General features: G+C 42.1%; 1 protein-coding gene across 1 annotated transcript in view; it reads right to left on the bottom strand.

Moving 5' to 3' along the window:
• Positions 1-21,828, bottom strand: part of TAC3 (tachykinin precursor 3) — a 79,644-nt gene that overhangs the window by 47,445 nt on the left and 10,371 nt on the right. The window lies entirely within an intron of this gene.

Here is a 21,828-nt window from a genome sequence, read left to right as displayed (position 1 = left end):
TATGAAGCAAGGTCAAATAGCTAGGAGCTGCAGCAAGGCCAGGAAACCACATGAGAAGAATCACAAGCAAAGGAGGAACAGGAAAGGCAGGTATAAATAGACAGAGGGCGGGAGCTAGCTCCGTCTGGCCAGGCTACGATAGGCTCTCCCACTCCTAAGCCTGCCATCCTGAGTGGTGGAAGATGGAGTCAGTCTCAGAGACATAGAACCAGGTGCAGACTGATTACCCATGGGCGTATACACAGAAGTTGTGCCTGGCAGATCCTTTACAGTACCCCCCCCTTTTATGAGGGGCCACCGGACCCTTTCTAAGTGGACCTGGTTTATTGGGGAAACGAAGGTGGAACTTCCTGACCAATACCCCAGCGTGAACATCCCGGGCGGGTACCCAAGTCCTCTCCTCAGGCCCGTATCCTCTCCAATGGACCAGGTACTGGAGGGACCTTGGACCATCTTGCTGTCCACAATCTTGGCCACCTCGAATTCCACACCCTCAGGGGTGAGAACGGGAATAGGAGGTTTCCTCGAGGGAGCCCAGGACGGGCAGCAGCGTTTAAGGAGGGAGGCATGAAACACGTCGTGTATACGAAAAGATGGGGGCAACTCCAGTCGGAAGGAGACAGGATTGAGGACTTCAATGACCTTATATGGCCCTATAAACCGGGAAGCAAACTTCTTGGACGGGACCTTAAGGCGCAAGTTCTTAGACGATAACCACACCTGATCCCCGACCATAAACAAGGGGTTAGCAGAACGTCTTCTATCAGCCTGAGTTTTTTGTATGCTCTGGGACGCCTCTAGGTTCTTCTGAACCTGGGCCCAGACTGTGCACAGTTCCCGATGAACGACCTCTACCTCGGGATTGTTGGAACTACCAGGTGAAATGGAGGAGAACCATGGATTAAACCCAAAATTACAGAAAAATGGGGAGACCCCTGACGAGTTACTGACCCGGTTATTAAGGGAAAATTCGGCGAGGGGAATGAATGAGACCCAATCATGTTGACAGTCAGAGATAAAACACTTTAAATATTGTTCTGGAGACTGATTAGTCCTCTCAGTTTGGCCATTAGTTTCAGGATGGAAGGCAGAGGAGAAGGAAAGATCAATCTCCAACTTTACACAAGGCTCTCCAAAACAATGAAACAAATTGTACCCCTCTGTCCGAAACAATATTGACAGGGACCCCATGGAGATGCAGGATGTGTTTGACAAACAAGGTAGCTAACGTCTTAGCATTGGGTAGTTTCTTGAGGGGCACAAAGTGGCACATCTTACTGAAGCGGTCTACTACCACCCACACCACCGACTTGCCTTGAGATGGAGGCAAATTGGTGATAAAATCCATGGAGATATGGGTCCAAGGTCTCTGGGGAATGGGCAAAGAACGTAGTAAGCCCGCTGGTCGGGACCTGGGAGTCTTGGACCTGGCACAAACCTCACAAGCGGCGACGTAGGCCTTAACGTCTTTAGGCAACCCAGGCCACCAATAGTTTCTGGCAATGAGGTGTTTGGTACCCAGGATGCCTGGATGACCAGATAGTGCGGAGTCATGATTTTCCCTAAGTACCCTTAGCCGGAATTACAGGGGAACAAACAGCTTGTTCTCAGGAAGGTTCCCGGGAGCTGAACCTTGATCAGCCGCAATTTCAGAGACTAAATCAGAATCAATAGAAGAAACGACTATACCAGGAGGCAAAATACAAGCAGGATCTTCCTCCGAAGGAGGGCTGGCCATGAAACTACGCGACAGTGCATCGGCCTTAATATTTTTAGACCCAGCCCTATAGGTAACCAAAAAAGTTGAATCTGGTAAAAAATAGCGCCCATCGAGCTTGTCTCGGGTTTAGCCTCCGGGCAGATTCTAGGAAAACCAGATTCTTGTGGTCGGTAAGGACCGTTACCTGGTGCCTAGCCCCCTCCAGGAAGTGGCGCCACTCTTCAAATGCCCATTTAATGGCTAAGAGTTCGCGGTTGCCAATATCATAGTTACTCTCAGTGGGCGAAAACTTCCTGGAGAAGTAGGCACAGGGACGGAGATGGGTGAGGGACCTGGTACCCTGGGACAAGACAGCCCCCACTCCCACCTCGGATGCTTCAACCTCCACGATAAATGGCTCCATTTGGTGGGGCTGGACCAGCACCGGGGCCGAGATAAAGCACTTCTTAAGGACCTCAAAATCCTGGACAGCCTCAGGAGGCCAGTGGAGGAGATCAGCACCTTTGCGAGTGAGGTCCATAAGAGGCTTAGCGATGACCGAGAAGTTAGCAATAAATCTCCTGTAATGGCAGGTTAGACCCATTCCGCCACATCCTGGACCTTGGCGGGGTCCATGCGGAATTCATGAGGAGTGAGGATTTGACCCAAAAATTGTATCTCTTGCACCCCAAACACACATTTTTCGGTCTTAGCAAACAGTTTGTTTTCCCGAAGGACCTGGAGAACCTTCCTGACATGCTCAATGTGGGAGGACAAGTCCTTGGAAAACACAAGTATGTCATCAAGGTACACTACAAGAAATACCCCCAGGTAATCTCTTAAAATCTCATTTCTGAAATTCTGGAAGACCGCGGGGGCATTACACAACCCAAAGGGCATGACGAGGTATTCGAAATGACCTTCGGGCGTGTTAAACGCTGTCTTCCACTCATCACCCTCTTTGATGCGGATAAGGTTATACGCCCCCCGTAGATCAAACTTAGAGAACCATTGGGCCCCCTGAACTTGATTAAAGAGATCAGGAATCAAAGGAAGGGGATACTGGTTCCTTACAGTGACCTTATTCAAGTTACGGTAGTCAATGCATGGCCTAAGACCACCATCCTTCTTCCCTACGAAGAAGAAGCCAGCACCTACCGGAGAAGTAGAGGGGCGAATGAAACCCTTGGCCAGGCATTCCTGGATATACTCTCTCATGGCTTCACGTTCGGGACAAGAAAGATTAAATATCCTACCCTTAGGGAGCTTAGCTCCTGGTACCAAATCGATAGCGCAATCGTATTCTCTATGAAGAGGTAACACTTCGGAGGCCTCCTTAGAGAAAACATTAGCGAAATACTGAACAAACTCAGGTAGCGTGTTCACCTCCTCAGGGGGAGAAATAGAATTAACAGAAAAACATGACGTCAAGCATTCATTACCCCATTTGGTAAGCTCCCCAGTATTCCAGTCAAACGTGGGATTATGCAACTGCAACCAGGGAAGGCCTAAAACCAAATCGGACGATAATCCCTGCATCAACAGTACAGAGCACTGCTCCAAATGCATGGAGCCAACAAGAAGTTCAAAAACAGGGGTATGCTGAGTAAAATAACCATTAGCAAGAGGAGTGGAGTCGATACCCACCACCGGGACAGGTTTAATCAAATCAATCAAAGGCATAGCTAGAGACATAGCAAATTCCACAGACATGATATTAGCAGAAGACCCTGAATCCACGAAGGCACTGCAGGTAGCAGACCTACCACCAAAAGAGACCTGAAAGGGAAGCAAGATTTTATTACGTTTCATATTTACGGGAAATACCTGTGCGCCCAAGTGACCTCCCCGATGATCACTTAGGCGCGGAAGTTTTCCGGCTGCTTATTCTTATGCCTAGGACAGGTGTTCACTTGATGCTTGTCATCCCCACAATAGTAGAAGCAGAGACGATTCTTCCTGCGGAACTCTCTACGTTGTCGGGGAGACACGGAGGCCCCGAGTTGCATAGGTACCTCCGAGTCTTCCGTGGAAGAGCGAAGCAACGGGACCTCGGGAGGCATCATGGGGGAGTCAGAGGGGAAAACACAAAAACGTTCAAGTTGTCGTTCCCTGAGACGTCGGTCAAGTCGTACCGCTAAAGCCATAACCTGGTCTAAGGAGTCAGAACAGGGATAGCTAACTAGCAGGTCTTTCAGGGCGTTCGACAGACCCAACCTAAACTGGCACCTTAAGGCAGGGTCATTCCACCGAGTAGCTACACACCACTTCCTAAAGTCAGAACAATACTCCTCCACAGGTCTCTTACCCTGACGTAAGGTCACCAGCTGTCTCTCGGCAAAGGCAGTCCTGTCAGTCTCGTCATAAATGAGTCCGAGAGCAGAAAAGAAAAGATCAACGGAGGAAAGTTCAGGGGCGTCAGGAGCCAGGGAGAAGGCTCATTCTTGGGGCCCTTCCTGGAGCCGGGACATAATTATACCCACCCGCTGGCTCTCAGAACCTGTAGAGCTTACAACTCTCCCGAAAGGAGAGAAAAGTCCTCCGGTCCCCTGAGAACCGGTCAGGCAACTTGAGGTGGGGTTCAAAAGGTGAGATGAGGGGCACTACCATGGTAGTGTCAGGCTGGTTGACCCTCTGAGTCAGGGCCTGGACCTGTAGTGAGAGACCCTGCATTTGCTGAGCCAGGGTCTTAAGGGGGTCCATAGTAGTGTGAGGGACCAGGGTAGCCTAGGTATATGGGCTTGTGATTATGTAATGAGAGGGGGGTAGGGAAACAGAGAGTGAGCCTTAATCTACCCACCACTCAGTCCCTGCCTACTTGCAACGACCCGCCCTAGGCGACGGGGTACAACTGGGCGACGGTCCCTACGCTCAGTAGGTACACGACAGACAAACAGACAAGGGGACACAAGCAAAGGGAAATGGGGCAGTTACCCACGGCAACACCGTGAGCAACAAGAGAGGTGAACGAGCTGAGTCAAACCAGGAGTGTACGAGGTACCAAACGCAGAGCAGGAGAGTAGTCAGTAAGCCGGGGTCAGTATGAAGCAAGGTCAAATAGCTAGGAGCTGCAGCAAGGCCAGGAAACCACACGAGAAGAATCACAAGCAAAGGAGGAACAGGAAAGGCAGGTATAAATAGACAGAGGGCGGGAGCTAGCTCCGTCTGGCCAGGCTGCGATAGGCTCTCCCACTCCTAAGCCTGCCATCCTGAGTGGTGGAAGATGGAGTCAGTCTCAGAGACATAGAACCAGGTGCAGACTGATTACCCATGGGCGTACACACAGAAGTTGTGTGTACTGTTCCACTATATGCGTTTGAATGTATATATGAGGTCCCTCACCATCTTGTATATCATATCATATTGCCTTAGATACTACCGCATAACGGATGTTCTCCATAGCACCTTTTGGTGCTATACTGTTCTCTTGATACTTATTCCTATTGTATTATTTCATGTTGCTTTTTCTACTCTATTTTCTCAGTAACAGTGCTGGGGTGATAGTCTAGCGTTCGCTGGGTTCCTGACTAGTCACTCTTCCACTTAGGGATTCACTGGTTCGCCAGTGTTACTTTGTTTGTAGTATCTCTCTGATTTAGTCATCAGAGAGCGGGTTTTCACCCTTATTCCTTACTTCATCTCCGAAGTTCGTTTTATTTTTTTATTTTTATTTCAATTTCTCCTATACCTAACCTTATCCCCCCTCTTCCCCTCTCCCTGCCTTCTTAGTGTGAGGGGATGGCCTCCCTAAAGATGTGCACCCTGAATGTAAGGGGATTTAATACTCCTGAAAAACGCGCACAGATCCTTTATGACATGCATAAAGAGAGTGTCCAACTCTTGTTTTTACAGGAGACCCATTTTAAAACAGCACACACACCTCTTCTTAGCACTCAATACTACTCTAAGTGGTATCATAGCACGAATGCAGAGTCCAAAAGCAAAGGGGTTAGTATTGCAATTCATAAATCCCTATTGCACGAGGTATTGGCGACGGCGTCCGACACGGAGGGGCGCTACTTATTTGTCAAAATTTCTCTACATGGCAAGGTGATTACGTTGGCTAACTTTTACCTGCCTAATCAGGATCAGGCTAGGGTGTGCAGGTCATTGTTGCGAAGGCTGGAGGATTTCTTAGAGGGCCTGCTGGTAATTGGAGGTGATTTTAACCTAGTGTTTGACAGATATCTTGACTCATCGTTCGGTAAAAGCTCGGTACCTAGGTCACATTTGTCAGCCTTATCATCCACATTACATGCAATGCAGTTGGTCGATGTTTGGCTCACGCTCCACCCGCAAACCAAAGATTACACCTATTTTTCTGCGTTACATAATTCATACAGTAGAATTGACATGTTCCTTCTCAGTCACCATCTCTTCACGTGGAAACCCACCACAATGATTGGGAATGTACTATGGTCAGATCACGCTCCGGTGTATCTGATTTTAGACATTCCGGATAAGCCGAAACATTTTAAGAATTGGAAGCTGAATGACAATCTCCTAAATGACACAGGTTGTATGACCGCAACTCCATTCAGTCCTTCATTCTTAATCATACAGCTGACACAACAGCCTTACCACTGCAATGGGAGGCGTTGAAATGTGTGTTAAGAGGAGTTCTCATCCAACATGGATCACGCCTGAAAAGGGAGAAAGGAGCCCAAATGACTAAATTATTAGATAAGATTCACGTCCTTGAAACCCAACATAAACGCACGCAACTCCTCACTACACTATCAGAGCTCGGCCTAGTAAGGAACCAACTCAGGGAACTGCTTGACCAAGCCTACACTAGGTACAGAGACAGGAATCGGAAGTACTTTTATGACCTCGCTGACAAATGCGGACGACCTCTCGCAAGGGCGCTGCATCCCAGATCACAGGCTGCATATATCCCTAAATTACACACAGCATCAGGGCAGGTGGTCTCTGATCCCAAAGACATCACTACAGGCTTTCAACAATACTATTCTTCACTATACAACATTAAAGGTAGCGTACATGACATCCCGGTTGAAACACTACAGTCCAAAATAGATGAGTACTTGAACGAGACTCCGGTCCCTACTCTTTCCCATGCAGACTCTGTTATGTTGGAGTCCGATTTCACGGAGGATGAAGTGCTGCAAGCTTTTAAGGATTCTCCATTGGGAAAGAGTCCTGGACCTGATGGTTTCAATAACAAATTTGACAAAACATTCCAGGAGTTTCTAATTCCCTTTTTAACAAGGGTTTTCAACTCCATCACTCCAACATGCGGCTTCACCCAACAGTCGCTTGAGGTATACATCACATTGCTACCAAAACCGGGGAAAGATCCTACGTCTTGCCCTAACTTCCGCCCGATTTCACTGATCAACGTAGATGTCAAATTATTTGCGAAGATCATTGCATCACGCATGTCTCCTATCTTACCGTCTCTCATCCATGATGATCAGGTGAGATTCGTTAAAGCACGAGAGGCAAGAGACAATACAAACAAGACTATCCTTCTCATGTCTTATGCACAACGACAACAGATTCCTACAAGCCTGCTCTCTGTGGACGCCGAAAAGGCGTTTGACAGGGTAAGTTGGCAATTCCTTGGGAGGGCATTGTCACAAATCGATTTGGGTAACAATATGCTTGGAAAAATAATGTCTTTATATACAAAACCTACAGCTAGGGTTCGCGTGAATGGGCTATTATCAGATCCACTGCACATTTCAAAGGGTACCAGACAGGGATGCCCGTTATCCCCTATCTTATATGTTCTCACTATGGAACATTTGGCTAGTGCATTGCGAAAAAACTCTTCCATAAAAGGAATAAACGTGAGATCAATGCATACCAAGCTTGCCTTATATGCGGATGACCTCCTTTTGTATGTAGCTGAACCTATTGTGACTTTGCCATCCATCCTTAAGGAATTCGAACGTTTTAGTCAGCTCAGCAATTTCAAAGTCAACTACTCTAAAACTGAAGCTTTAAATGTCTCCCTCAGCAGTGAGTTGGTTGAACAATTAAAACAAAATTTCCCATTCAAATGGCAGCAAGAATCTCTAAAGTATCTGGGAATCAATATTCCAACGGATTTGACAGAGTTGTTCCGTCTGAACTACACCTCTCTATTGCATCGCACACTGAAAGATGTGGAGCAGTACTCCTCGGCTCGCCTTTCTTGGTTTGGCCGAATCAATGCGGTAAAAATGGACATTTTGCCTAGATTTTTATATCTATTTCAGACGATTCCGATTCTGGCAACTCAACCCTACTTCCGTCAGTTACATAGAAGCATTAGTAAATTTATTTGGGGACCTAAAAAACCTCGAATAAGCCTGAAAGTGCTCTGCAAACCAAAATCGGAGGGAGGGACGGGGCTACCAGACTTTAAAAAATATCATTCTGCCGCATTGTTGATGAGAATTGCTGACTGGTTTAGATCATCTACTCACAAACAATGGGTTCGCTTGGAATTTGAAATTTCCCCTTTGCGACTAACATCTCTCCCTTGGACGGCCAAACAGCTCAGAAATACCTCCATGCTACCATTGTTAACTCAAAATTTTTTAGTGGCTTGGGATAGGGATGCGGCGGCGCTTAAATTAACCCATTGTCCTGGTCCTTTCACTCCTTTATTTGACAATCCACACTTTACACCAGCGGTGGGAGTCGAGGAATTTCTTTCTTGGAAGAAGCAGGACAATGTCAGACTCGCTTCCACACTCACTGACACTCATGAGCTTCCCACTTTACTGTCCTTGAGGGAATCTTGTCCTCACAAAAGACTATCTTGGATGGAGTATCTACAGCTTAGGGCATACATTTCCTCTTTCTCAGACAGGGAGGCTCTCACCTTAGACAAAACAGCATTGGAAGTCTTCCTATTGATACCCTCTATACCGACCAAACTGTTATCAACAATGCATGTCTTTCTACGTGACTGCCCTGAGCTGTCTCAACTTAGATATGTACAGGCATGGGAGCGTGAACTGGGGTTTCATATACAGGATGAGGATTGTCAAAAAAAATTTTTGCTCACCCATAAACTGCCATCAGCCTGTTACGCACAGGAAAATAATTTTAAAATTCTCACCCGTTGGTATCGTTACCTGGTCTTGTTACATAGAGCCTTTCCCTCCGTGTCTGACCAATGTTGGCGCTGCCTTTCCGCTTTGGGAACCATGTTGCACATATGGTGGGAATGTCCCATATTATCTCCATTTTGGACTAACATATTCGAACTATATAATGTGCTGTTTGATTCTCAGACTCCTATTGAACCTGCCATTGGACTACTGTCCCTTTTGCCAGGCAACGTCACAGCCTTGAAAAAAGGTATATTCAGACACTTTCTCACTGCAGCTAGGTGCGTGATTCCTAGACATTGGAAATCCACGGGATGCCCCTCTCTCCGAAAATGGGTAACCAAATTAACTCATATCATGAGAATGGAAGGCCTCTTGGCAGGAGACAATGGCAAACGAGACAGATTCATGGCTACATGGAGGAGCTGGATTCTGTTTGCGGAAAGCGAAGCCCTTTCACGTTGGCTGGAAGAACACACCTAAATTTCCTTTGGCGGTCGTACGTCTTGATTAGAGGCCACCCCTCTCCACTATACACCTTACCTGTCCCGCTTTCCTTCCTTCTTCCCCTGTCTATTTTGTTTTTCTTTTCTCCCCCTTGTTTCTTATTCTTGCACTATTTCATATAATATATCAGATTGATTATATTGTACTAATTCTTCTGTGTTTATTTGTTCCTTATTGAACGGTTCTTACGCTAATGTACACTTCTTGATGCTGACAATGTATACACTCTTTATGTATTGCATTTGCATTGTATTCAAATATTTCATTTAAAGTGGTTCAGTTGAACTGCCACTCGTTCAAATGCATTGAAGTTGTTATTTGTTTGTACGGAAAATTCAATAAACTTTGATAAAAAAAAAAAAGTGAGAACCAATATGGCTACATTTCTTGTCACTTTTGCAAATATGGCTAACCCAACTGAATATATGTTACTATCTCTGTAAGTAAAACAAACTAATGCAAATACATAATCACTAATATTTGATTGTTGCTTTAACTCTTGAATTACTAATATATTGCTAACCTTTTTCTCAGTATTGGTTTTATGAAAAAACGCTTGCTTTCTAAATATTTCATGTTTTTTTTGTTTTCTATTTGTGTTTTTTTATATTGCAGTTAAAATCAATGTAAATATGCAGTATGCACTAAAATCTCTGCAATGTGGTCAATACAATTTGAAAATTCTAATTCATCACAATGTCAAAGTAAAATAAAACATTACTGTGTGACTCCAACCAAGAAAGACTTGGAATTCGGCAGTTCCAAAATAAATGTTATGCATTAGAGATTAGTGAGTATGTGAAGAGTGGATGAGTAGGAGTTTCACTGATGGGTACATTACCTAATATAAAGCTGTATTTGCCGCCTATAAGATAATCGAGCCTGAATATGGGTCCATATTTAAGCATTTTAACCTTCATTGACCCCTATGTCTCTTAAACATGGCTACTTAATAGGAAATTCGAACATTGGTGAAATTCATTTCCAAAGTTTTGCTCATCTTTTGCTTCTGGGTAAAACAAGACAATAGATCTGATATGGTTCCCTAATGCGATGTCACTGAGATCTAAGCTTACGTTACAGCAGATACATTGTATTCAAAAAATAAAAACAAGGCATCAAGTATCATAAACGAAAAGTACAAATAAATTAAATTTAAAAAAAATTGATATTAGGCTCTGTTCATTAAGGACAGATACCATGACGGATACCACCGGAGCCTTATGAACCCAATTGACTTATAATGGGGTCCATCGGGTTCGATCGTGGTATCATTTTGACTGGAAGAATAGCACCGCAGTTTGTAATGCATAAAATCTGCGACACAAGCTCTCAAACCTCCTACGCAGATGTAAACAGAGCCTTACATATACATTTACAGTAATCAAATACACATATAGTATCTGGATTCCTTATAAATATCTGCAGTAGCAGAATACACTTATATTTATTATGTATCTTATATGTTCTACTTTATATTCTTATATAATCAGTATTTACAATGGTAAGACTAAAAGCTAATTTGGTCAGTAAGGGTAAGGGGTACATAAAAGGGTTAAGACATAGATAAGTCACAATTCTTGTTCATAAAGTCATTGCATTAAAGATCTTGGCTCTTCAGACAGATAAATCAATATGCCAATTAAGCCTTGAAATTAAACCTCACATCTTGGGTCATAAGCAGTTAGGGCAATCTAATGCATTTCTATATGGTGCATGCATTGTCCTGTAATTATTATTAACATATACTTGTTTGTTATTTTTCCCCTCCAGAACAGTCAATGTATGATGCAGCTTAACTTAACAAAAAAAAATAATTATTTTTGTTTTGGTGTAATGGAATGTCCAAAAAATTACTTTGAATTGATAGACTGGAAAAAAACATATATTTTTTGGGGGATATTAGAGCACACCAACAGAGTATACCTGCACACCTCTCTCATATTCATGACATCAACATTATTTTTGATTCCAAAACCTTTATATATTTGATGGAACAAACACCATTCTGCCATTACATTAAAACCACCTGCTTAATATTGTGTAGGCCCCCTCTGACCTGTCGAGACATGGACTCCACAAGACCTCTGAAGGTGCCCTATCTGGTACATTAGCAGCAGATCGTTTGAAGGGAATCTGTCAGCAGATCCATCCAATAAACTCTTAAGATCGCTAAATTGTTCTTTGGAAAAACAGTACAAACATCCCTATGTTTGCTATGATAATATAAACAACCCTCTAATGCAACATTTCCCAAATTCCTACCCTCTTGATTGACGTCTCCTGCATCTTCCGACGTCCTTTCGCCAAGATGTCAGTCAAGAGCGGAGGGAACGGTCCTGGGGTGGGGTTGTCGCGGATAACTCAGGGCACTTCAATGAAGAATGGACTTTAATTGGATACTCAATGCATCCATTAGCATACGGTGCTGACTGAATGAAACATAATTTTCTCAGGTATGCTCAGATTATCATTGCAAATGGGGATATTTGAACTGCTTCCCCAAGACCTACTATATTTAGTGGTCTCAAGAGTTTATGGGGATGAATCGGATAAAAGATTCCAGAGAACCACTGTAAGTTGCGAGTTGGAGCCTCCATGGATTGGACTTGTTTTTCCAGCACATCCCACAGATTCTCGTTTGGATTTATATCTTGGGAATTTGGAGACCAAGTCAACACCTCTCATATTCCCCAAACCGTTTCTAAAATTTTTTTGCAGTGCAACAGGGTACATAAGTCTGCTGAAAGAGGCCACTGCCATTATGGAAAACCATTGCGATTAAGGAGTATAATTGGTCTGCCATAATGTTTAGGTAGGTGTTATTTGTCAAAGTAACATCTATATGAATACTAGGGCTTAAGGTTTCCCAGCAGATCATGTGTACATTGTAGACACTTTTGGTGGTGGACAGGGGTTAGCATGGGCACTCCGACTGATCTCTGGCTATGCAGCCCCATATACAGCAAGCTGCGATGCATTGTGTGTTCTGACATCTTTCTATCATAACCAGCATTAACGTTTTCAGCAATATTTGCTACAGTAACTCTTCAGTGGAATTGGACCACACAGGCTGGCCTTCGTGCCCCACGTGCATCATTGAGCCTTGGGCAATCATGACCCTGTTGCCGTTGCACCGGTTTTCCTTCCTTGGGCCACTTTTGGTAGGTACTAACCACTGCCTACCAGGATGCAGTGGTTAGTATTACATAAGACCACCCCCTTATACAGACAAGATTTCTTGTGACAAATTTTCAGTTCCACCATATATTATACATGCTGACCATATATTATGCATATTGTCCTTCTCCATTGAGAAGACCACCCCCTAGAAGACCATGTTTCAATGCAATCTCGTGTGGTCTTCTCAAAGAGGTTTCACTGTATAGTTTTATATAATCTGTAAATATGGATTTTCTTCTTTATAAACAAAATCATTCATAAATTGACTCTTGTGCCTGTTACCCAATCTGAATATATTCAATTAATGACAACCCTTTGTTTTCAATCACTAAAAGGATTGTTTAGGATCAGAAAAAAATGGCCTTCAGGGTTTGTTCACACATGGGGTATACGCTGCGTAAAAGTACACAGCGTATCTGCCCTGGATCCCAGAGGGAATTCCTGATGAAAAACCGCACAAAAGTGTTGTGCAGTTTTTCCGACGAAAGGCCTGCTGCGGAAAACAGCGGTAAAAAAAAAGGTTATATTTACCCATAGTTATGGCGCAGCATCCCTCTGATGTCCTGCAGCCCGGCCTCCTGGGACGACGTTTTATCACATGTGACCGCTGCAGCCTCTGATTGGCTGCAGCAGTCACATGGGATGAAACATCATCCCAGAAGGCCGGGCTGCAGGACGTCAGAGGGGTGCGTCTCCATTACTACTGGTAAGTAGAACTTTTTGCGGCGGAATCCCAGCATTTGCTATTTGTTGCCGGTTTTACCAAAGTTTGAAGGAGAAAATTATTATTTCAAATAAAAATCATTATTTCTAACCTTGTCAATGTCTTGACTATATTTTCTAGCCATTTTGCAACTCATTTGATAAATATAAGTGTGAGTTTTCATGGAAAACACAAAATTATCTGGGTGACCCCAAACTTTTGAACGGTAGTTTAATTCTGGGCAGCTCTAATGCAGTTCAGTGTGTGAAAATATCTAAATGTTCCCTGTGTACTTCAGTCCTAAGCAGCACATTGTGATAGTGTCTCTAACGCCCTCTTGTTCTAAATTATAAGTATATGTCTCTAATACTTTCTTGTTCTAAATAATTTCCTCCAATGTATCGCCTTTCGTCCAGATAATAATCTATTGCTCTCCACTCCTGTAGTCATTCCTCATCTTGCTTAACATTGCCTCTGGTTCTCTCTGGTTTCCTGGTTCATTATAATCCATGTGTGAAAGCATTTCTGTTTCTGGAGCCAGTAATATGAATTAGGGTCACCAAGCTTTGGTCGTGTGAATACTACATGCATCTTTTAATTTGACATAACATCTAAGTTAATAAAAGTATAAGATAAAAAATAAAAATCTGATTTTAAAGTTTTGCTTCACCTACAATGCATTCTTCAGACTTCAGACCCTTTCAATTTGTTCACATTTTGTTATGTTGAGACTTGTGTTAAAATAAAAAAAATTACATTTTCCCCATCATTCTGGACTCAATACCCCATAATGACAAAGTGAAAACAGAATGTTAGTAATCTTTGCTAATTTATTTAAAAGGAGAAACTAAAATATTGCATTGACTTAAGTATTCAGACCCTTTACTCAGTACTTAGTTGAAGCACCTTTGGCAGCCTCCAGTCTTCCTGGGTATAATGTCACAAGGTTTGCACACCAGGATTTGGGGATTTTCTGCCATTCTTCTCTGCAGATCCTCTCAAGTTCTGTCAGATTGGATGGGGATTGTCGGTGGACAGACTTTTCTGGTCTCTCCAGAGATGTTTGATAGGGTTCAAGTCAGAGCTCTGGCTGGGCCACTCAAGCACATTCACAAAGTTGTCTCTAAGCCACTCCTGTGTTGTCTTGGCTGTATGCTTAGCGTCATTGTCTCTTTGGAAGGTGAACCTTCAGCCCAGTCTGAGGTCCAGAGCACTCTGGATCAGGTTTTCATTAAAAATATCTCTGTACTTTGCTCCATTCATCTTTCCCTTAACCCTGACCAGTCTCCCTGTCCCAGCCTGGCTTTAACGTGCATTTTACTGAGGAGAGGCTTCTTTCTGGCCACACTGCCATTAAGCCCACGTTGGTGGAGTGCTGCAGGGATGGTTGACCTTCTGGAAGTTTCTCCCATCTGCACACAGGATCTTTGGATCTCACCCAGATAGACCATTGGGTCCTTAGTCACATCTCTTCCCAAGGCCCTTCTCCCCCGATTAATTATTTTGATGGGGAGGCCATCTCTAGGAGTCCTGGTTGTACCAAGCTTCTTCTATTTAAGAATCATGGAGATCACTATGCTTTTGGGAATTTTCAGTGCAGCAGACATTTTTTTGTACCCTTCTCCAGATCTGAGCCTCCACATAATTCTGTCTCTGAACTCCACAGGCAGTTCTTTCCTCCTCATGGCTTGGTTTTTGCTCTGATATGCATTGCCAGCTGTGAGACCTTATATAGACAGGGGTGTGTCTTTCCAAATCATGTCCAATCAAATGAATTTACCATAGGTGGAATCCAAAGGTGTGGAAATCATAGATGATCTAGAGAAATGGGAGGCCCCCAGAGCTAAATTTCCAGTGTCATAGGAAAGGGACTGAATACTTATGTACATGCGAAATTTGAGTATTTCATTAAAAAAACAATATATATACACTACCGTTCAAAAGTTTAGGGTCACTTAGAAATTTCCTTATTTTTGCAAGAAAAGCACAGTTTTTTTTTCAATGAAGATAACATTAATCAGAAATACAATCTACACATTGTTAATGTGCTAAATGACTATTCTAGCTGCAAATGTCTGGTTTTTAATGCAATATCTACATAGGTGTATAGAGGCCCATTTCCAGCAACCATCACTCCAGTGTTCTAATGGTACATTGTGTTTGCTAACTGTGTTAGAAGGCTAATTGATGATTAGAAAACCCTTGAAAACCCTTGTGCAATTATGTTAGCACCGCTGTAAACAGTTTTGCTGTTTAGAGGAGCTATAAAACTGACCTTCCTTTGAGCTAGTTGAGAATCTGGAGTATTACATTTGTGGGTTCGATTAAACTCTCAAAATGGCTAGAAAAATGGCTAGAAAAAGAGAGCTTTCATGTGAAACTCGACAGTCTATTCTTGTTCTTAGAAATTAAGGCTATTCCATGCGAGAAATGGCCAAGAAACTGAAGATTTCCAACAACGGTGTGTACTACTCCCCTCAGAGGACAGCACAAACAGGCTCTAACCAGAGTAGAAAGAGATAGATATAGATCAGCAGCACAGGACAGATTTTTCAAACGGGTGCACGTCTCCTAGGTCACAGTCCAAGGTGGCCCCTCAGTCAAGGCAAAAAGAAATTGAGACCGTACTACCAAATTTTCAAAGTAAAGATCCTTTTATTCCACGGTGCAACGTTTCAGCTCAAATACGAGCCTATCTCAAGCATGAGAGTAGAAAGAGAAGTGGGATGCCCCGCTGCACAACTGAGCAACAAGACAAGTACATTAGAGTCTCTAGTTTGAGAAATAGACGCCTCACAGGTCCTCAACTGGCAGCTTCATTAAGTAGTACCCAAAAAACGCCAGTGTCAACGTCTACAGTGAAGAGGCAACTCCGGGATGCTGGCCTTCAGTGATTTTATGTTAAAAAGCATCTATCACCAAAGTGCCCTTTTATCTCTCATTGTCTATGTTTTTGAAATAATCATGTTAGAATGATATAATAAATATATTTTGCCCTATGCAAAAGTAATTGTCTTGATATAACTCATGTGGTGATACGCCTGAATTTTTAACTGTGTATTTTAAATGGTTTGTCTAAGACTCCGAGCCATCTGTTATAAACTGTGGGGGAATCCGGCTGCAAGTATTTTAAATACCATGCCGCGCCACCACAAGGGAAATTAAGCATTACACAAGGATGGGACTACTTTGTTTACTTTGATAGTGCTTGACCCAAAAAAATGGAAAATGTAACTTTCAACTGATAAATTTTACCAATCTCCACATACCCTACTCCTCTTAAAGATGTGCCTATATTTTTCTGTAGGGTCACAGTTCTAGATTTTGTTTGCGGATCCTTATACTATTAACGTGATACTTACATAATATACAGTATGTTGAAGACTCATTGATAATTTACTGAACAGATGTTTGTACATTGCTGTGCTGGTGCTTCCTAAACTACACGGCAGAAAGTTTAATGAAATTATACTCCATAGATATAAATTAACATAAAAACAAGGTGACAGCTGGAACCATAGGGAACACAACAACAAAAACAAAGTTTAAAATTTGACACTCTCCCCCAGTGGCAAATTTTGAGAGAAAGAAGGATAGGGCGTGTATGATTTCAACATGCCTGATCCTTTGTACCCACAGGAGACAAGCCGCTTCCAGAGTTAAAGAAGAAGGATTATCATAGCACCGGAGATCAGTACGAAATAACGGGTCAGGACTCAAAGGAACCTGATCCAAAGTCCCACAAATGGTGTCCACAAAGAAGAGAGAGACGAGGCAGCCCTTCCAAAATAAATTGGAATTTTATTCACTAACAGGACCTTTCTCAAGCCGCTTCTAGAGCTGTCTCATTCCCCTCTCCCTATTGAAATAAACATGCATGCTTGGCTGATCATGCATGTTTATGGTGGAGTCAACCAAATTGCTGTTGAATGAACAAGCATTCAGCTGGCAGCTATCACATGTGTATGGCCTGCTTTAAAGTGGATCCATAGTTTCCATACATTTATTAGGCTGTGTTCACATCACATTACAGCCATACATTCGTATTTGTATACGATGGACGTATCCATAGGACCCCATTCACTCATCGTGTGGCAAAAGAGTGTTCTTTTACCAGTCACCGGGCTGGTTTGCATTAGCATAACTTTTTATTTTTTTATTTTTAGAATAGCATAGTAGATTAAGCTATTCTATACAGACGGACACAGTAAGAAACATATAAGCGCAGTAAACCATTTTAACTGTGGGAGCCTATAAGTGACGTATGCCACCACTGTATGCCTATACAGTGGCATGTCGCAGCCTTCCATCGAAGGTATGCGTTGGGAGACCCTCTCAAAATATACCTTCGAAATAGGATTGTAACGTGTTGTGAACAGAGCCTTACACTTAAAGAGAGAATGCTTGTTTTAGCTAAAGGCTAAAGTACTACATTAATTCTCTCAGTACAGCCAAGATTGTGTGTACAAATAATAACGACTAAATTAAACAGATTACTCGACATGGAAAGACAATCTGTAAACAAGTAATAATCAGAACACTTATTAACATAGTGATACATTGTTTGCCCTATGTGGCCAGGCAGAGACAGCATCCACTGTGTGTCATAATCAGGTAATCTGATCCTAAAATGTAACATTATGGTGATAAATATCAAGTAATATTGTGCTGTTTTTGAGAAATAGCTGGTATGATAATTATTTATTTTTAAGCAGCATGCATGCCGATAAGACTTCGTTCACATCTGCGTTGGCGGCCCCATTAGAATCACAAATGCGGCAGGGATTACTGGAGATTACGGGAGACAATAGCGTAGCATGTTGCGCTATTGTGTCTGTTAAAATCACGGACACCCCGATGGAACGCAGATGGAACCTATTAAAGTCAGTGGGTTCCGTCGGCTAGCGGCGTTGTCCTCTGACGGAGCAGAACAACGGAATGTCACAATGCACATGTGAACGAAGCCTTAGAACAAAGAAAAAACAATGGGGTTTAAAGGATGCATGAATCAGAGCCATATAATATTAATTATTGCTATCTATCTATCTATCTATCTATCTATCTATCTATCTATCTATCTATCTCATATCTATCTATCTCATATCTATCTATCTCATATCTATCTATCTATCTATCTATCTATCTATCTATCTATCTATCTATCTATCTATCTATCTATCTATCTATCTATCTATCTATCTATCTATCTATCTCTCTTTCTCTCTCTCTCTCTCTCTCTCATATCTAGCCATCCAAGAAGTATCTATCTATCTATCTATCTATCTATCTATCTATCTATCTATCTATCTATCTATCTATCTATCTATCTATCTATCTATCTATCTATCTATCTATCTATCTCATATCTAGCCATCCAACATCTATCTATCTATCTTTGAATATATACATATATGTATAAAAAAATCTACATATTCTGAGATTCAGATCTTTTTCATCTACCATGCTTGCTAGTTAAGTTACTTCTGAAAGTCATGGCATAAATTCTTTTTTCAGCAGACAAAGGTCCCCAGGCACACAGGCTTGTGGATAAGATTAAAGCCAACTTATACCCTTTTAACTCTTTATTGCATAAATCAGTAGTAAATACATGATACTTTTCTTCCCTGCAGGGTCTTGGTAAAAGTTCAAAAACCTGTTCACTCACTAAAAAAATCAGACTAGATCAAAGGTCAGCAACCAGCAACTCCAGCTGTTGAGAAACTATAACTCCAAGCATGCCCTGACAGCCGCAGTATGTCATTTTGTAATAATTAGATTACTAAATATATTAATCCTAAATTTCCATAAAAATAATGTGAAATACTAGTTAAAGGGGTTTCTGAGCTTATGAAAAACACAAAAAGGTGCCTGTATGTTCATGAATAGTCACCACATGATGTCACCATAGCTCAGAAGTAGTTATTTTTCATTATTTTGCCTAGCTCTCTGCAGCATTGTTGTTTTCATTTTGCTAGGGCTTTCTGTGGGCGGAATTGCCATGTAAAGGACTACGGTTACCATAATTCCTTTATTTACATCTACCTGCATGCCCCTCTATTACAATATGTAAGGTAGTGCATTAACTAGTTATTGTCTTCACACACAACATAGAGCTGATTTTTAATCCCTTTATTAATGATCTTGTGGATGGGATTGATAGTAAGGTGTCAGTTTTTGCTGACGATACAAAACTTTGTAGGATACTTAAAACTCAGCTTGACTTTAAAATATTACAGAAAGACCAAGATAAGTTGGCAGCATGGGCAAAGACATGGCAGATGAAATTTAATGTTGATAAATGTAAAGTAATGCACTTAGGACGCAATAATAGTATTAATTCATAGATGTTAAATGGAATAAAACTGGGGATAACGGAACAGGAGAAGGACCTGGTTTTCTGGTAACAAATAAGCTAAGCAGCAGCACTCAATGTCAGGCAGCAGCTGCAAAAGGAATTTAGGGTGTTCTAAAAAAAGAGAAAGATAAAACCCTGGGATTCAAATGTAATATCACCCCTCTATAAATCCCTTGTAATGCCACATCTAGAATATGGAATAGAGTTTTGGGCTCCACATTGCAAAAAGTACATAGGAGAACTGGAGACGGTTCAAAGGCGGGCAACGAGATTATTAAATGGGATGGGAGGTGTCGCTTACAATGAAAGGCTAGAAAAATTGGGCTTGTTCAGCTTGGAAAAAAAGACATCTTAAAGGGGATCTTATTAATATGTATAAGTATATGTGTGGTCAATACAGAGAACTAGCACATGATCTGTTCCTTCCAAGGAAAAGGACCATGGGACACCCATTGCGTGTGGAAGATAGAACGTTTCAAACATCAATATAGAAAATTATTCCTTACAGTTAGAGTCTTCAAGCTATGGAATGCCCTTCGTCAAGAGGTAGTGATTGCAGGTACTATGTCCGCATTTAAAAAAAGGCTAAATGCTTATTTATTTTTGAATGGCATTGAGGGTTATAATTAATCAAGCAATGAATGAAGGGTAATTTATTGAGAAAGGTTGAACCTGATGGACCTGCATCTTTTTTCAACCTATGTAACTATGTAACAATTTTTAAACAACAGAAAACCCTTTTAAAGACTATGTACACCTTTGGAAGGAATTTTCATTTTTTTATTTTTTATTGAATCAATGTGTTTTTACGCAATTTTCTAATTGACTTTTATTGAATTTTTTTTTTTTTTGCCTTTTTACGAAACTGCTTCTTTGTATTCTGTAGACATAGAAGCTGTATTGTATCTAGTTGAACTGATGGCTCGGCTGAGAGCAGGTCCTGCGTGTCTCTGACATACAGGATCCAGCTAATATTGATCGAACTTAGATGTGATCGATTTTCGCTGGATCTGGAGAGAGAACGATACAACTTCTATGTATACAGGATACATAGAAGTTGTATCAAAAAAAGTAAAAACTATTTTTAATAAAAGTCAATTTGAAAGTTGTATTAAAACACATAACATATTGATTTAACAAAAAAAATCCTTCTAAAGGTGTACATAGCCTTTAAGTTGTCACATTATTATAAATACAGTAATTACAACTAGCTGCAAGAATTTGTCAATAACTTTAGTCACAAACAATGGCTTTAATGTATTTGTGACTTTTTGTGTGTTTTTATAATTTAAACACAAACACTATGAGAGTGTGAAGACACTCCATTTAGACTGTTAAAGGGGTTGTCTCATCACAGAAAACCTTTTAAATATTGGAGTCAATGCGGCAATCGACTGATCACCACAGGTATGACTCCTGAGACCCCCGGCAAATAGTTGATATTGAAGTTACTGCCAGACACGCATTTATCCTGCAGGGGAAATGTAGTATTACATTGCCGCTATTCAGATGAATGGCTGTCCATGTAATACATGGATGGATCAAGTCCACCAGAGTAAGAACGGCAGCTTGTTAGCAGTTCTCTGCACTGGCTCACAAAGGGGGGTCCCGAGTGGGGGACCCCCCCCCTATCACTTTCATATGCCCTAATAATAGGGCATATGGATATAGGGTTGTCCTCATTGGACAACCCCTTTAAAGAGGCTCTGTCACCAGATTTTGCAACCCCTATCTGCTATTGCAGCAGATAGGCGCTGCAATGTAGATTACAGTAACGTTTTTATTTTTAAAAAACGAGCATTTTTGGCCAAGTTATGACCATTTTTGTAGTTATGCAAATGAGGCTTGCAAAAGTCCAAGTGGGTGTGTTTAAAAGTAAAAGTCCAAGTGGGCGTGTATTATGTGCGTACATCGGGGCGTTTTTAATACTTTTACTAGCTGGCCGTTCTGATGAGAAGTATCATCCACTTCTCTTCAGAACGCCCAGCTTCTGGCAGTGCAGACACAGCGTGTTCTCGAGAGATCACGCTGTGTCGTCACTCACAGGTCCTGCATCGTGTCAGACGAGCGGGGACACATCGGCACCAGAGGCTACAGATGATTCTGCAGCAGCATCGGCGTTTGCAGGTAAGTAGCTACATCGACTTACCTGCTAACGCCGATGCTGCTGCAGAATCAACTGAAGCCTCTGGTGCCGATGTGTCCGACACGATGCAGGACCTGTGACGTCACAGATCTGCACTGCCAGAAGCTGGGGGTTCTGAAGAGAAGTGGATGATACTTCTCATCAGAACGGCCAGCTAGTAAAAGT

Source organism: Rhinoderma darwinii, chromosome 2 (genome assembly GCF_050947455.1).
Source record: "Rhinoderma darwinii isolate aRhiDar2 chromosome 2, aRhiDar2.hap1, whole genome shotgun sequence".
Taxonomy (NCBI): Eukaryota; Metazoa; Chordata; class Amphibia; order Anura; family Rhinodermatidae; genus Rhinoderma; species Rhinoderma darwinii.
The sequence above is the reverse complement of the archived record's forward strand: the minus strand, read 5'-3'. Positions and strand labels throughout refer to the sequence as shown.